The sequence below is a fragment of the Cebus imitator genome, unplaced genomic scaffold (assembly GCF_001604975.1).
Source record: "Cebus imitator isolate Cc_AM_T3 unplaced genomic scaffold, Cebus_imitator-1.0 Scaffold577, whole genome shotgun sequence".
Taxonomy (NCBI): Eukaryota; Metazoa; Chordata; class Mammalia; order Primates; family Cebidae; genus Cebus; species Cebus imitator.
Window position 1 is genome coordinate 566,824 of NW_016107892.1, and position 4,892 is coordinate 571,715.

Sequence of the window (4,892 nt, forward strand, 5' to 3'; positions counted from 1 at the left end):
TCTGCTCTACTGGGGCCTCTCTTGGCCAGAGCCTGTCTGCCCCATCAGCACCTCTCTCCTCTCTCCCTTGTGATCTTTCCCTTACCGGGCACTGCCCCCTTAGCCACCCTCGTGGCCCAGTTCTCATAGCTCGACCTTCCTACTTTGGGGAAACTGAGGCACGGCGTAAGCCAGAAACTTGGCCAATGCGCCAGTCTCGTGGAGGCTGGCCTGAACTAGGCTGGCCTTTAGGGAAAGAACTCTCCTCTCTCCTCTTCCTTCTCTGCCTTGGAGTGGAAGTCATTTCTTCCCCCCAGCCATTCCCCTTTGACTAGACCAAACTTCCACCCCCTGCCACATCTCTGGGCTGAGCTCACTTGAGTCTCTGCTTAGCTTCCTGCCAATCCTGTTGCCCTTCCCTCCTTCATATAGCCCACTCCTGGTCCTCTCTGCTTGTAGAGGAGTCACCATCCATTGCTTGCTTGCCCAGGTTAGCCTTTTGATTTCTCTTTTGCCAACTGCATTCATCTCTCGTCTCCCATCTTGCCTCTTGCTTTAACTGCTGCCTAAAGGAGCAGAGGACTGAGTCAAAGGTGGTGTTGGGGAAATGGGCTAGAGAGGCGCTGGGGGCAGACAGGGGCCTGCGGCCTCTTCAGTCAAAGCCTCCGACGGGGGCACAGGGCACTCTGGAGCCTCTGGCCAGTAACTTACACTCCCGCCTTGTCTTTGGGACGGATGTCTGGAAGCTGGTTGGCCACCCCTTCCTCTTACCGTGCCTGGTGGGCTCTGAAGCCCCTCTGAGGTGGAACGTGTCGCTGGCTTTTAGGGAGATGGTGGCGTAAGAGGAGTCTGGGAGACCACACCCCTAAGCATCATCTTGCTTCTGCTGCTAACTTTGGAGGGGTTGCCCTTTCAGGGAGGGATGCCTGCTGGCTGCCCTGATCTCTGGAGGAAGGCACAGAGTCTGTGGGCGGTGATCTCAAGTTTAGTTGTGGTGCTCAGGATTTAGAAGGAACGAGGGCTCAGAGAGGTGGCACAGACTTACCTGTATAATTCAGTTTTTTGTTTTGTTGTCTTCAGATTTTTTTGTGTGGGGGTGGGGGGTGGTCATCCATTCAACCCCAATCCCCAGTTTCCCAGTGGGATGGGTGGAGGAAAGGAGGGACGGGAGGCTCCAGGAGTTCTGTGGAGTCCTGAAGGAACAATCTTGATCTGAACCAGATGGTTCACTGCTTCAGCAACCCCCTCCTAACCCTCCCCCTTGGCTGTGAATAGGATGCTTTTAACCTTGTAACTTGAGAATGGAGGAAGGGAGGCTAGGGGCCAACTGTCTGTGCTCATGTTTATGTCTGCCTCTGCACACTTGCTTGCAAGCTTGCCAGGGGCCTGTTGGAGTGACCCTTCCTGGGAGTGTATGTACTGTTGTGATGTGCTGTGGCACGCTGACGGCTCCTGGGAACTTTCGGAGTGCAAATCCCAGATAAAATCAAGCTTCTAAGAACCACTGGCTCTGGCCTCCGGGGAGCATTTCTACTCCAGCCAAGTCTTAGGGTAAGGACCACTTTTTTTTTTTTTTTTTNTAGTAGAGACGGGGTTTCACCATGTTGACCAGGATGGTCTCGATCTCTTGACCTCGTGATCCACCCGCCTCGGCCTCCCACAGTGCTGGGATTACAGGCTTGAGCCACCGCGCCCGGCCCTAATTTTTTATTTCTAATAGAGACAGGGTTTCACCATGTTGGTCAGGCTGGTCTTGAACTCCTGACCTCAAGTGATCCGCCCACCTTGGCCTCCCAAAGTGCTGGGATTACAGGTGTGACCCAACACACCCGGACCAACAGTCTGTATATGTTATGAGCCAAGGTTGAGGCCTAGTTGAGAAGAGGGCTTAGGGGAGCTCATCTAGAGTTTGGTCAAGGAGTTTGGTCAGCTGACAGCTGGAAGAGTCTGGGTTCCTCTTGCTTGAGACTGGTGCTTAATAAGCTTTCTTTTCAGCAGTTTGTAGCTGCAAGAACAACAGAATAATAGTAAGTAAGAAGGGCTCACCTGAGTCAGAACGAGAACCATTCTTGGCTGGGTGTGGTGCTGGCACTTTGGGTGGCTGAGGTGGGCAGATCACTTGAGGTCAGGAATTCCAGACCAGCTTGGCCAACACAGTGAAACCCTGTCTCTATGAAAAATACAAAAATTAGCCAGGTGTGGTGACGCATGCCTGTAATTCCCGCTGCTCTGGAGGTTGATGCACAAGAATCACTTTAACCCGGGAGGCGGAGATTGTAGTGAGCCAAGATCGTGCCACTGCATTCCAGCCTGGGCGATGGAGCAAGATTCTGTCTCAAAACAAACAAAAATAATGAGAACCTTTCTCAGTACTTGACAAGCCAGGAATCTACCTCTCCACTTCTCACTTCCCTAGCCTGTCTTAGGTCACAGCCCACCCAGAGGTGAACTGACCTTGTCCTAGGGTTTGATATCACAAACCCTGGCTTGTATCCATAGCTTGTAAGGTAGCACCAGGCATGCCTCTGGTGCCCACCTTGCACAAGAAAAACCTTCCCAGCTTTAGGGGAAATTTCAAGGGCTAATGTCTGGAACACCTGCAGTCAGAGGGCCCAAGTGGTATCTTCCTTTAGGGAGTACACTGATTTATTTATTACTATTAAAGACAGCATTCCTGGCAGAGCATGGTGGCTCACATCTGTAATCCCAGCACTTTGGGATGCTGAGGCAGGTGGTTCTCTTGACACCAGAAGTTTGAGACCAGCCTGGGCAATATGGCAAAACCTTCTTTCTGGCAGAGCATGGTGGTTCACGCCTGTAATCCCGGCATTTTGGGAGGCCTAGGTGGGTGGATCATGAGGTCAAGAGTTAGAGACCAGCCTGACCAACATGGTGAAATCCTCTGTCTACTAAAAATACAAAAATTAGCCAGGCGTGGTGGTGCACGCTTGTAACTACAGCTACTCAGGAGGCTGAGGTGGGAGGATCTATTGAGACTGGGAAGTCGAGGCTGCAGTGAGTTGTGATCTCTCTGCACTCCAGCCTGGGTGACAGTGAGACCTTGAGCAAAAACAGAGCATTCCTGTGTTAAACTGGACTGGACTGGGACCCTGCCTTTCCGAGTTTGGCTCTTCAGGGTCATTATTAGTTATCCCACAGGACAGCCATCCTTGAAAGAGAATACCAGTGTGCTAGCAGCAAACACCAACAGCAGAGGTTATCAGATGATCAAAGTAGTAACTGGCAGCCTGAGCGACACCTGGAAACCGGGTAGCAATGCCAATTCTGGGCCCTGCCCTAGAGCTAAAGGACCAGAAGCTGAGGGTAGGGGGCAGCAGTCTGCATTTGAACAATCTCCCCAAGAGGATCCCATACACACCAAAAATTCAGAACCACTTCAGCCTGACTTCAGTCTGTTGGAGGGTGAAACTGCGGTCTATCTGGAGTTTCATAAAGGTTTTGAACTAGGTGCGGAAGTTACAGGAAGGATAAGCTAAGAAAAGACATGGAAAATATTTAAAATGCATTCACTTTACCCTCAACAGTAGGAAGCTACGGGCATTTAAAAGAGAGCCTGCAGTGGGGAGAGGCCACGGTGGGTGAGGAACCCACAGACACTCCGCCCCCTTTTTCTCTTTTCCCAGGTGGGGAACACGAAGTCCAGCGAGGCCAAACCCCCGCCCACACCGCTGATGGGGTCTTTCTCCCCTAGGGCCAGGGCGCAGCGGCCCCACCGCAGCTCTGTCTTGCAGAGACCAGGCGTGAAGCCAAGCTGGCCTCAGGTCGCGGCTCTTCGAGAGCGCGAGTGGGAACAGAGCCCTCCGGCCGGGCTTATCCGCAGCTGGCCACAGCAGCATCTGAGAGGCGTCCTGGGGTAGTATGCACCTCCCTGGGGACCCAGGTATCCGACCCGGCTCGGGGCTGTCTGCTTCAGCCGCCGGAGTCCTGCCTTCTAAGAATGAAGATTTCCCATCCCCCTTCCTCTCCCCTCCTGAGCGGCGGACCCCTTGAGCCCTACCGAAACTACAAAGACCACAATCCCTGGGGTGCGCGCGCTATCTTCTGGGAGATGTAGTCCTGGACGCGGGGCACCCCCAGCGGCCCATTGCCGGCTGGACTTCATATTCCAGCATGCCCGCGCGCGTGCGGGGGGCGGAGGGAGGGAGAGACGGGGAGGATGTGAATAGGGTGGGGGCAGACGCCCCTGTCCCCCACCCTTCCCTTCACGCCGGGCAGGGGTGGGGGGAGGGGCCGGGCTGAGGCGGCGGCGGCGGCGGCGGCGGCGGCGGCGGCGGCGGCGGCGGCGGCGGCAGCGCTCGGGAGGGCTGGGTCGGGCAAGGGCGGGACTAGCCCACAGCCAGCGGACAAGACAGCCGCGAGCTAACGGGTCTGGACGCCGGCTACGACGGCTTTCTGCGCGGGCGGTGGCGGCGGCAGGAGCGGCGAGCATGGCCCGCGCGGCGCCGGGCGCTGACTGAGGTGCGCGGGCGGGATGAGGGCGGGCGGGATGAGGGCGGGCGGGATGCCGAGCGCCCCGGGCCCCTGGCTGCCCAGATCTCCCTTGCGCGGGCAGCTGGCGCGGCCCAGCGGCCCAAACCGGCCGGGTCCCGCCACGCAACTTCCCCTGGACAGGGGCGCCAGGCTCCCTCGCGTGGGCGGGGGTCCGCGCGAGTTGGCCTCAATCCGGATCCCCGCCTTCTGCTCTGCACGTCCAGCGGTTTCCAGCCTCCCGGAGTTCCCGCTCCGCTCCTTTTCCGGCAGCTCCCGGCCCCCAGCCCCTGGCCCCAGCCCCAGCCCCAGCCCTCAGAAGAGCTCCGTGCCCCGTCCCGACTTCCAGTCCAGTCCCTAGTTCGTACCCTCAACCCCTGGCGTTGCCGGCTCTACTGGGGCCTCTCTTGGCCAGAGCCTGTCTG

At 56.8% G+C, this 4,892-nt stretch overlaps 2 protein-coding genes across 3 annotated transcripts in view; one reads left to right on the forward strand and one right to left on the reverse strand.

Moving 5' to 3' along the window:
• Window positions 1–1,216, reverse strand: part of FCSK (fucose kinase) — a 37,479-nt gene extending 36,263 nt beyond the window's left edge. Inside the window, exon 1 of the mRNA XM_037734155.1 lies at window positions 751–1,216. The gene's annotated coding sequence lies outside the window, so the exon portion shown is untranslated. The remainder of the gene's footprint in view (window positions 1–750) is intronic.
• A 3,091-nt stretch (window positions 1,217–4,307) lies between these two features.
• Window positions 4,308–4,892, forward strand: part of ST3GAL2 (ST3 beta-galactoside alpha-2,3-sialyltransferase 2) — a 58,061-nt gene continuing 57,476 nt past the window's right edge. For both annotated transcript variants that reach the window (XM_017516243.2, XM_017516246.2), the window contains exon 1: window positions 4,308–4,458. The gene's annotated coding sequence lies outside the window, so the exon portion shown is untranslated. The remainder of the gene's footprint in view (window positions 4,459–4,892) is intronic.